Source organism: Pongo abelii, chromosome 1, assembly GCF_028885655.2.
Source record: "Pongo abelii isolate AG06213 chromosome 1, NHGRI_mPonAbe1-v2.0_pri, whole genome shotgun sequence".
Lineage (NCBI taxonomy): Eukaryota > Metazoa > Chordata > Mammalia > Primates > Hominidae > Pongo > Pongo abelii.
This window is the reverse complement of record NC_071985.2, coordinates 118,066,141-118,078,745: the sequence shown is the minus strand read 5'-3', so window position 1 is coordinate 118,078,745 and position 12,605 is coordinate 118,066,141. Positions and strand designations below refer to the sequence as shown.

General features: G+C 40.0%; 1 protein-coding gene across 2 annotated transcripts in view; it reads right to left on the bottom strand.

Moving 5' to 3' along the window:
* Nucleotides 1-12,395, bottom strand: part of DENND2C (DENN domain containing 2C) — an 89,204-nt gene extending 76,809 nt beyond the window's left edge. For both annotated transcript variants that reach the window (XM_024239340.3, XM_054553859.2), the window contains exon 1: nt 12,301-12,395. The gene's annotated coding sequence lies outside the window, so the exon portion shown is untranslated. The remainder of the gene's footprint in view (nt 1-12,300) is intronic.
* Between the last annotated feature and the right edge of the window lie 210 nt (nt 12,396-12,605).

Here is a 12,605-nt window from a genome sequence, read left to right as displayed (position 1 = left end):
GGTTATCTGCTGAGAGTAAAGTGAGAGACAGAAAAGCCAAAGGTTTAAGGAGAAGGAAGAAGGTTTAAAATAGGAAGTGTGGGGGGAAAAGGTGCAAGAATACACAGGTTCCCTAAGCAAAGAGTTTTCAGAGTTATGAAAAAAACCTTTGAGAACATTCATCATGATTAGGGACCACAGATAAGAAGAAAAGAGAGCATCAGATAAAGAGTGGGAGAAAGGCTGGTGAGAGGTAACAAAACCAGGATAATATCATGAGAGGAAAAAGTTCTAAAAAGAAAAGACAGACGCAAACCAGTGTCATACAAGTAAGGAGAATAAAAACTGAGAAAGGATCCTTGCATTTGGTAAGAGGGCATTAAGTAAATGGTTTCTAAAGGATGGTGAAGGCAGATAACAGCAAAAATTAAAAAGAAAATTAGTGAGGAAATGGACAAAGTATGAACACAACATTTATTTGAAACTCAGTAAGAGGGATAATAAAAACAAAAAGAAGATGCAACTTCAAATGAAACATTTTAAAGTTGGGGAAAATCGATATTTTTTAAAACTGCAGCAAAAAATAATGAAAGATATAATAAATACATGGAAGAGGGAGGAGAAAGTCTGATGGAAGAAAGGTGCTACAGCTCACAAGAGGGTCAAAAGAATGGCAGTACTACTTTGCAACAGTTCTTTAGTCTTAATACAAAATAACTTAGGCAGAGGAGGATTGCTTGAGCCCAGAAGTTCAAGACCAGCCTGAGCAACATAGTGAGACCCTGTCTCTATTTTTAAAATTTTTAAAATGATGATAAGCAATGTCACTTAATCATTCTTCAAACTAAAAGAAGAACTAAGCTGCAAGAATTCATCCTCTTTTTGGAGTGCACATTAAACTCAATTATTGATGTGATGCATCGCTTTTCAGTCTTTTGGCTAAGATCAAGTGTATTGATGTGATGGGGCACAAATGAATCTCTTGGCCAAATATTTTTCTTTAATGTTTCAGGTTTCTCTTCAGGAAAATAACAACTAAAGTCTGGTAATAGTAATAAGAACTAACAATATCTCTACATTTTATTTTGTTCAAACTTTCTTCACTGATAATGCCGTGTTCAAGATGCAGTAGTGGCCAGGCGCGGTGACTCACACCTATAACTCCAGCACTTTGGGAGGTAGAGGTGGGTGGATCACTCGCGGTCAGGAGTTCAAGACCAGCCTGGTCAACATGGCAAAACCCTGTCTCTACTAAAAATACAAAAAATTAGCCAGGCATGGTGGCCGGCGCCTGTAATCCCAGTTACTTTGGAAGCTGAGGCAGGAGAATCACTTGAACCTAGGAGGCAGAGGTTGCAGTGAGCAGAGATCCCACCACTGCACTCCAGCCTGAGCTACAGAGCTAGACTCTGTCTCAAAAAAAAAAAAAAAAAGTGCAGTAGTGATGCTTGAAAGATACAGTAGCCAGATATAGACAATAGTACCAAGTGTTATTTGCCATAACAATGTCTTTTGGAACCCTTCAGCATATAGCTTCAAAGGTAGTTCACTAGACCACCAAAAGCAGCACATTTGCAAATTTTGTTATTCTAAAATATTGAACGATATCTGCCCAATGAGATTTCTTCCTTCCTTCCCTCTCTCCCTTTCTTTTCCTTCTTTCTTTCTTTCCTTTTTCTTTCTCTCTCTCTCTCTCCCTCCCTCCCTCTCTCTCTCTCTCTGTCTTTCTTTCTCTTTCCCAAGGTCTTATCCTGTTGCCCAGGATGCAGTGCAGTGGCATAATTGCAGCTTACTGCAGCCTCACTCTTCGGCCTTACGCAATCCTTCTACCTCAGTCTCCAGGGTAGCTAGGATCACAGGCACACATCACCACGCCTGGCTAATTTTTTGTATTTTTAGTAAAGACTGGGTTTTGCCATGTTGCCTAGGCTGGTCTCAAACCCATGGGCTCAAGTGATACTACTGCCTCGGCCTTCCAAGTGCTGGGATTAAAGGCATGAACCACCATGCCTGACCCAGATTGCGTCTCAAATAGAAAAATTCTGGATTCATAAAATCTGCTTAGCTCCTTATCTCAACTATCAAATTCCATTATGATATAGTAAATAGCTACAGTTAACTCTGAATAAAATATTTTAAAATGTTGGTTACTCAGCAAGCTTCCTTTAATATAATTAACAACTTTCAATATATTCATGAGATTCAGAAAGTTTTCTGTGCATACCAAAGCTTTGCAATATATAAAACAGCAGTTTCAAACAGCATTCTTAGCCCTTAGAACAAACAGGACAGAAACGGAGCCCAGCAGTGACTTGCTGGACAGTATGTTCACCCACACCCAGCCTATTGTTTTTGCTGGAGAGAAAGCTCCAAGCTTTCCTGCTGCCCTGGACATTCAGAAGAAAGCAAGAGGATGTCTATGCTTTCAGCTGTATTGTTTTGACTACTGGCTGTAAGTTTGCCTGTCTCTAATTCCCTCCCTCCCCTTGAGTGTTGGAAGGTGCTTTGAGGAGATACTCATTAGAACACAGTGTGAGACTTGCATGGGAGGCTGGACAGGGGGAGGGAACACTGTTAGCAGCAGCTTCAAATGATGCTTAAAATAACTGCTTTATATTTTCTAATCACATTTGCTATTCAATTGCTGATAATTATTTAATATTTTTTTCCCAGTTTAATTTCTGAGGATCAACAATTTATTTTTTAAAATTCTGTAAATATACCCAAACAGCTGTGGTTAAATTTAAACAACACAAGAAAATCCTGCCGGGCACGGTGGCTCATGCCTGTAATCCCTGCACTTTGGGAGGCCGAGGTAGGCAGATCACAAGGTCAGGAGTTCGAGACCAGCCTGACCAACATGGTGAAACCCCGTCTCTACTAAAAATACAAAAATCAGCCAGGCATGGTGGCTCGCACCTGTAATCCCAGTTACTCAGGAGGCTGAGGCAGGAGAATCGCTTGAACCCGGGAGGCGGAGGTTGCAGTGAGCCGGTATCGTGCCACTGCGCACCTGGGCGACACAGCGAGACTCCGTATCAAAAAAAAAAAAAAAAAGAAAAGAAAATCCTCCTTATTATCTTTGCTACCTAAAAGCACAGTACAACTTACAATATCAGCGACCCCATCGATTTGGATTGCAAAATCTGCACGAGACTCTAACCATCTTACAAGTACTGCTGAAATGTCCCATAATTGTAAAGAATAGAGCTATGTCATCACTAAGAAGTATAATTTTTAATTTCCAGCTGATTTGGCATCAAAAATCATGAGCATAACATCCATGAATTCTAGATGAATACTTTTTTCAAGAGATATGTAGCCATTTTTCCCTTATGCCACTGATATACAACTAAATGAGACAATAATCTTTCTCACGAATGATTCTTGAATAAATAGGAAACTGAGATAACGTTATCTCTTTTTCTTTCTTTGAAAATATTTGAAAGGGCTTATTTAAAAGTCCAGTATGCTATGTTTCCAAGAATCTTTTTAACTTTAAAGATTTTTAATTTTCATTTGCAACATTATATGAAGACATGGGTCTGTCATTTTACTCAGATTTTGCCCATTTGATAAAGCCATATTTTAAATAATCTTCATTGAAAGTCTTATACTTTTTCTCAGGTGACCATTTCCCTCAACATTTTTGTTCTTCCAGATCCAGTCACCGCACATACCTCTGTATTTTTTACTTCATTTTTTTCTCCTATTAAACAACAAATTTGAAAGGCAAATTGATCCAGTTTGATTTAAAAATGCAATTATCACTAGACTTGAAAATATCACACTTGACGAATGCAAAGTTCAAAAATAAAATTTGGTTCAACGACTCACCATTTTTAACAACAGCAGACAAAATTCTCCTACTCTTTGCTCAATCCTGATTTATGTCAATATAACTATACAATGATAGCTATCACATTACACTCATGATTAAACTGACCATCACTCTAATTCACATAATTTTCCCCTTTTGTTCCAAGTTACCCCTTATAGTTTAAACAGGGCCCAGGGAAAAGGAAATTTTCAGTAAATACTGTTGTGGAGCAGGCTATGTCATTTCCTCACAGAAAGCTCTATTATTATAGCCTTAATAGACCCTTATTTAATCAGAATATCAAAGACTACAGATAAATATTTAAATACAAAATTATGCTTTATATTGCTAAGTAACCAATTCAAACACATTCCACACAGCTGGGAGATTTTGTTTTTTACTCCAACAGAAAAAAAGACAGAAAAAATGCAAATCCCTTTTAAGTAGCAGCAAAAATAACTCTCTCTCTCCCCCACCAATCTGTCCTGAATTTTAACATCCAAACAAAAAATCCGCAAACATGTCATTTCTATGAATTCAAACTTAAAGAAAAAAAATAATAATTTTTCTCCATATCCTTTGTTGTAAATATCTATCACTGCTATGAAAACTACAAAAGTTAGACATTTAACTTTAAAAAGTAGAGCATAACCTTTAAATAATATAAATGGATTAATATTGCCTGAACTAAATGCTAAAAACTCTGTTTTCACGCCACTAACCAGAAGTCTAAGATTCATAAGAAAAAAAATATTGAATTTATTCCTCAAACACAGGGGCCAGGCATAATGGCTTCATACCTGTAATCCCAGCACTGTGGGAGGCTGAGATGGGAGGATCCCGAGGTCGGGAGTTCAAGCCCAACCTAGACAACGTATCAAGACCTCCCATCTCTACAAAAAGTTTTTTAAAAAGTTAGCCAGTCTTGGTGGCGTGCACCTGTAGTGCTAGCTAACTGGGAGGCTGAGGTGGAGGGATCGCGCGAGCCCAGGGGTTGGAGGCTGCAGTGAACTATGATTGTGCCACTGCACTCCAGCCTGGGTGACAGAGAAAGACCAAGAAAAGAAAAGGAAAGGGAAGAGGGAAGAGGGAAGAGGGAAAAGGGAAAAGGGAAAAGGAAAGGGAGGAAGGAAAAAAATGGGTAAACACCTGGAATAGATAGATGTGAAAAAGTCAGTCCTTTAAATTTTCTTCTCTTATCATCATTTACTTAATCCTTCGTCTTATAATTTGCTATACTGCTTATAAAGTGAAGACATTGTCATGTTTTCTTTTCTTTAGGATAAAACTTATTCATTCAGGGCAGAAGAAAAAGAGAAAAAAATTCCATCCTGTCCAACCCTCTGGGAACCAGTGCAGAATACTCCTTCAAAATTATCTTTTTTTTTTTTTTTTCTTTTATTGTAATTATTATTATTATTATTATTATTATACTTTAGGTTTTATGGTACATGTGCCCAATGTGCAGTAAGTTACATATGTATACATGTGCCATGCTGGTGCACTGCACCCACCAACTGGTCATCTAGCATTAGGTATATCTCCCAATGTTATCCCTCCCCCCTCCCCCCAACCCACAACAGTCCCTGAAGTGTGATGTTCCCCTTCCTGTGTCCATGTGTTCTCATTGTTCAATTCCCACCTATGAGTGAGAATATGCGGTGTTTGGTTTTTTGTTCTTGCGATAGTTTACTGAGAATGATGATTTCCAATTTCATCCATGTCCCTACAAAGGACATGAACTCATCATTTCTTATGGCTGCATAAATTATCTTTTATTTCACCCAGGTTTCAATGTCCCCACTTTCACTGAAGCGAAAAGATCAATGTTTTATTGAGTCAGTAAAGAACACTGAATATCAAAAAATATTTTTCAAACATACTTTTTTATTCTGACTCTGTACAAGTTAATCTATTTCTCTGTATCTAAGGTTCCAAACCAGTAAAGGGAATATTTTCCATTTAAATGAGAAATGGGGGATGAATGAAAATGTTTTAATTATTTTAAGAAATGTACTAGAATTTAAAAACAGGAGGTATAATTTCGAAGAACCATGATTTTTTTTTCTAAACCAAGCTTACGAATTCAAATATTTCAAAGATCCCTTAAGGTTGGCACACTATGGCCTGCCTGTGGGCCAAATTTGGCCCACTGCCTGTTTTTGCAAGGCTTCTCAGTTAAGAGTGGTTTTTACATTTTTTAATGGTTGGGGGGAAAAATCAAACAAGTATAACATTTTGTGATGTGAAAATTATATGAAATTCAAATTTCAGTGTCCATAAATAAAGTTTTATTGGAACACAGTCCACGCTTATCCATTTAAGTGTTGTCTATGGCTGCTTTTTGGCAGAATTGGGTAGTTGTGACAGAGACCGTATGGCATACAAAGTACAAAATATTAATATTTGCTATCTAGCCCTTTACAGAATATTTGCTAACTTCTGCCTTAGAAGACCATATTGCTATTCTTTTTCTTTTTTTTTTTTTTTGTCTTGTCACCCAAGCTGGAGTGCAATGGCACAATCTCGGCTAACTGCAACCTCTGCCTCCCGGGTTCTAGCAATTCTCCCACCTCAGCCTCCCAAGTAGCTGGGACCACAGGCATGTGCCACCATGCTGGCTAATTTTTTAAAATTTTTTGTAGAAACGAGGTCTCCTTATGTTGCTCAGGCTGGTCTAGAACTCCTGGGCTCAAGTGATCTTCCCATCTTGGCCTCCCAACATGCTGATTATAGGCATGGGGACACAGTCTTTTGTTGTTTTTTAAGCTTTGTCTATGATTTCCAAGAACTAAAGATCCAGTGTTGGGATAGGAATATGCTTTTGAAGCTTTGATTGATGGTAAACGGAAGCTGGGCACAGCGGCTCATGCCTGTAATCTTAACACTTGGATAGGCTGAGGCAGAAGGAGTGTTTAGGCCCAGAAGTTTAAGATCAGCCTGGGCAACACAGTGAAACCCTATCTCTACAAAAGAAAAAAATTTATGTATTTATTTATTTATTTAAATTTTTTTTGAGACAGAGTTTCACTCTTGTCTCTCAGGCTGGAGTGCAATGGCACAATCTCAGCTCACTGCAACCTCCACCTCCCGGGTTCAAGTGATTCTCCTGCCTCAGCCTCCCAAGTAGCTGGGATTACAGACACGCGCCACCACATCCAGCTAATTTTTGTATTTTTAGTAGAGATGGGGTTTCATCATGTTGGCCAGGTGGGTCTCAAACTCCTGAGTCAAGTGACCCACCGCCTTGGCCTCCCAAAGTGCTAGGATTACAGGTGTGAGCCACTGTGCCTGGGCAAAACAATTGTTTTTTAATTAGCAGGGGGTCAGGCCGGGTGCGGTGGCTCACGCCTGTAATCCCAGCACTTTGGGAGGCCAAGGCGGGTGGATCACCTGAGGTCAGGAGTTCGAGACCAGCCTGATCAATATGGTGAAACCCCATCTCTACTAAAAATACAAAAATTACCCAGGCGTGGTGGTGTGTGCCTGTAGTCCCAGCTACTTGGGAGGCTGAGACAGGAGAATCACTTGGACCTGGGAGGCAGAGGTTGCAGTGAGCCGAGATCACACCACTGCACTCCAGCCTGGGCAACAGAGCAAGACTCTGTCTCAAGAAAAATAAAATAAAAAATAAAAATTAGCAGGGGATGGTGGTGCATGCCTGTAGTCCTAGTTTCTCAGGAGACTGAAGCAGGAGGATCCCTTGAGCCCAAGAGGTCCAGGCTGCAGTGAGCTATGATTGCATCACTGTATTCCAACCAGGGTAGCAGAGCAAGACCCTGTCTCTTGAAAAAATAAAAAAGTAAATAAGTTATATGTGCCATGCAAATAAAGAGACAGAAAAATAATTCCATAATAAAGCCAGAAGATCAACGTTCTTGTGCAGCTGTGAATTTGCTATAAAGCTTTTTACAAAGAGAAGCTCCAATAATACTTTGGGAAATACAGTCCCTGACTTAATGATGGTTTAAATTAACAATTTTTCAACTTTATGATGGTGCCAAAGCAGTATGTGCTCAGTACCCTCCTTAACTTATGAGGGGGTTATGTTCGGATAAACTCTTCGTAAGTTTATCATATGTTGACTAACAATATTTTCAACTTATGACGGGTTTATTCAGACATAACCCTATCGAAAATTGAGCAGCATCTGTACTTCTGGAATAAATGAGTGACTCCCAAATGAAATTTTAAAAGAACAGAACTCATTTGGATGTAAAAGTTGTTCAACTTTCAATTAAAACCCATTTCATTGCTTTACAGTAATACTTTGTAGGACAAAATTAGCATAGATAAATAATTCCTTCTACTTACATAAAGCAAATCATTTATTCTTGGCCCTCTTCTCTTCTAATTCTATATGCTCCCTTGAGCAATTTCATCTGCTCTTACGGCTTCAATTAACCCTTACTGGCTACCTCTGAAATCTGAATCACCAATTTTAGCCTAGCTTCTGGACTCTGGATCCTCTCTTGACATCTCCACTTGAATGCTCCAAAGACAATTCAAACTCAACATGTTCAAAATGGAAACAATTATCTTCCTCCAATATTAAAAAATAAAACAAGACCCTTCATCCAAACAGTTTTCCAAGCTAAAAAACTAAGTCATTTACTTTTCTGTTCCTCTTTTGAGCCAATTGATTTTAAAGCCCTGTCAAATTCTACACCTTCACTATCTATCCTCTCCTCTCCATCCCTATTACTATTTTCCTACTCCAGGCCCCTATCCTCTCTTATCTGGACTATTTCAATAGCAATAGCCTCCTAACTTATCTCCCTACCTTTTGTCTCTCTTCATCCAATTCAGCCTCCAAACCATCTTCAGCTTATCTTTCCTAAATACCTATATCTAAAATCCTTCACTGGCTCTCCATTGTCTTTAGAATCAAGTCCAAAGTCCTTAGCACGATACCCTGGCTCTTCACAACCTAGCACCAGAAGACTTTTTTCCCTCTTTTTCTGAATCATAACTTTTTTTTTTTTTTTTTTTTTTAAGACAGAGTCTCGCTCTGTTGCCAGGCTGGAGTGCAGGTGCACGATCTCAGCTCACTGCAACTTCTGACTCCCTGGTTCAAATGATTCTCCTGCCTCACCCTCCCAAGTAGCTGAGATTACAGGCACACACCACCACACCCGTATAATTTTTGTATTTTAGTAGAGACGGGGTTTCACCATGTTGACCAGGATGCTCCCGATCTCCTGACCCTCTTGATCCACCCGCCTTGGCCTCCCAGAGTGCTGGGATTACAGGCATGAGCCACCACGCCTGGCCCTAAATCTTAACTTTTTACTTACCTAAGTCTGTAATGTTGTCTTATATCTTGTACTTCAAAGTATTAAAAGTACCTTTAACACCATACTTTTTAGTGAAACATTCTGCCAAACTGAACTAATCACTCATTTCATTGTGCCAAATGAAGGGAAGTGAAATACCACATTACCTAGCAATTTTAGTGATCCTAATGCAATCAGCAAGGAAGCTTTGCAATTTTATTTTTTCATCTTATTTCCAGGCACCATCTCCTTTAGCCAAACCACCCATTTCTATACACCCTGGCCTTCAGTGACAATGGACTACAATACATTCCTCAAACATACCATATATTTGCACACTTATCCCTGGTTTTCATTCATATCTCCTGTTTCCTGACCCAATTTCAGCAAACTCCTATTCATCCTTCAAAGCCAAATTTAATATCTTCTCTCTAATCATCCTCCCTACCACATGCAGAATGATTTTTCCTCATCAGTGGTTAAATTCTATCTATACTTCTTTCTTTTTCTTGCATCTCTTCAAATGTACCTAAATCTATATTTCTTTACAGCTCTTACCACGCTGAAATTGTAGGGACTTATTTACATGATGGGTTATAAGCTTCTTAAAGATAGGGGAGCATTTTCTTGTCTTGAATCTAATACTTAATTTACTATCTGAGAACAGATATTTTTAACTTCTCAATGAAAGAAGTTATGAGGTGCTTTTTAATGAAAAATAAGCACCTCATATTGTTAAGATAATGCCATAACTGTTGTTACTGAGGGACTGAGGGCTTAGAATCAACCCCATGTCATTCACTGGCAACAACAAAAAAAGGGTTCCTACATACAAACTATAATTAAATCGTATCTTTGACATGCCTTCACCTATATATTGCAATACCAGTTTATTGTTTCCTCTTTCTTTCCTTCTTTTTGAAATAGTTTTTTATAGACCTCTTTTTAAAATACCTATTAGATGTCATTTGTATCTCACTCACAGAATATGAAACTCAGTATAGTGCAAAGGTTACAATCAGGTCCTTGGAGTATGACTGATTTGAATCCTACTTTTGCTATCTAGGTTGTCTAATCATGGGCAAGTTACTCAACCTCTCTATGCCTCTTAATGAGATGATCATAATAACATCCCTCATGGTGCTGTTGTGAGGATTAAGTAAGCTAATACATGTAAAGAATTTAGAGTGCTGCCTGGCACAGAATAGGTACCAATGAATGATAGCTGATGTTGTTATTATTACCATCCGCTTTAAAAACAGCTTTTATTTTTTTGGTACTTATTTTAGCCCACTTGGTAGAATGGAATCTCCTAGACGAAAAGAATTACATACTGCTCTTACATAAATATAATCTTGTGCCTATTGTATAGTAGGCCCTCAAAAAACAATGTGAATGTAAGGTTTCAGACCTCCAAGATCAACAAATTGTAAATCACAGAAAAATTTATACATGGAGTACATGTTTAAAACTCATGTACTAAAGTAGCTTCAAAAGACCCATCCTCCACTGAATTGCTGAAACATGTTTAAGTAAAACTTCTAAAGCAACACATACAAAAATTACATTCACTAGTAACTTTCCCTCTACTACTTCATTTAATTTGATCTTGGTATCCAGTGGTCTAAAATTCTTGCCTATAACTTGACTCACTACAGATCAGTTAAAAGTAATATAATTTCCAGCTTTAGAAAACTGCTTATTGTCATTAAGAAGAATGAATATTCTTCCTTTATTGCTGCATTTAAAAAACGTACTGCCACATTCAACACACACACACACACACACACCCCCCCCCAACTAATGAAAGACCAAGACACATAATTACTACATTTCCTGGTTTCTGCCTGGCAAACTCAGAACAGGCCTACAAGTATCCCCAGCAAAAGCCTACGGGTTACAAAACTGCCATTTTCTTTTTTATTTCCCATTTCCCCGCTAAAATCCCTCGCACACATATCCATAGTACAGAACAAAAACGTCTATAATAAAGGCTGTATGAAAAAGTATGGCTATATATTAACAATATTTTGGAAGATTTAAATCTTCCTATAAGCAGCCCGTCAATTCACAAAAACAAATGGAAGTCTTGATTTGGAGCAATATTCCCAGCTTACTTTAGCAGGTATCTTAAACTACAACTATTTAGCTAAGACAAAGAAGTAGATTATTTGATTGCTACAGACTTCGTGGTAAATGATTCAGCAACAGTGTATAGATAACACCACTGTGCTATTCTAGAAAATTTCATCAATCATTTAAAAATAGAACACACTCAAACAATGGGGGTCACTTTGTGGGAAAAGTTTAAACAACTTATTTACACAGTAAGCAAGGATCTATCACTTTATCTAAAACACTGCAGAAGAATCACTAGCTTTAGGGTAAACGTTTGTAAAGTGCCTACTATGTACCAGGCACGTAGTAGTTGCTTCACAGAATATACACGCTCCACACGCACGTTCAAATATCTGACATTTGTAGAATACTGTCACTCATCTGATTTGACCCCGAGAATACCCATAGGCATGAACTTGCCAGTTTCACAGTTACGGAAAGAGAGGCCCAGGAAGTTAATTTGGCCGAGGTATCACATCTGGTTCCGTGGGCTCTGGCCCTAGACTTGAGCCTTTTGACTCATAATCTTATCATCAGCTGCTATACAGCTCTAGTTACTCAAATGCTCTTAGGTGTTCCACTGTCAGATTTTTAAATTAAAATTCTACTTGACAACTTTCGGTATTGTGCGTATTAGATGCTGTTAAGAATCAAAACACCAAAAAAAGCAAAAAAATTGTTTGGAAGTGCATCGTCCCAGCATGTCGAAGTTCAAGCTCACTGGCTAATTTTGGAGAAAGCCCGCGTTTCCCCGGGCTGCGGGGCGCTCCCTCCCTCTTCCCCAGCAGAGAGCGGCGCCCAGCCTAGGTGTCCCCAGGCCCCTGAGGTGAGCGAGGAGGTCCTCAGCCAGGCTCCGCCACAACCCGTGCGGCCACCAGATGACGTCCCAAAGCTGAGCCCAACAACCGGTTGCTCCTCCGGACGGAGGAGGTGCCGAGACAGCGGGGCGCGGAGACGCCACCTCCGCCACTCCGGCTCGCACCTTCCGCGGACTACGCAGCGGCGCCACAACCCCGCACCCGACGCCCAGAAGGGTGATGCCAACAGCCCCGAGAGTCCGAAGCCCCTCCGGCTTGAAACCCCGCTCCGAATCACCCCGACTCCTACCCGTCTGGACCTCAACGTCGTCTCTGTGGCCAGGCTCGTCTCCCGGGTCTCACTCGGGTCCGCTCCGTCCCGCCCCCGCAGACCCTGCCAAAGGCCCCGTCCCGGCTGCAGCCCCACCCCCTATCCCCGCCCTCCCTGGCAAGGCTCAGTTCTTATTGGCTCCTATTCCCACCCCTCACGCTATGCCCGCCCCCGACACCGCCCTGGCAGGCGGTGAGGGGAACCACCACGCCTCAAGTCAGCTGAATGGCCAGAACCTTGCCAGGACCTCGGTCACTGCAGTTCCAGCAGGCGGGCGACCAATG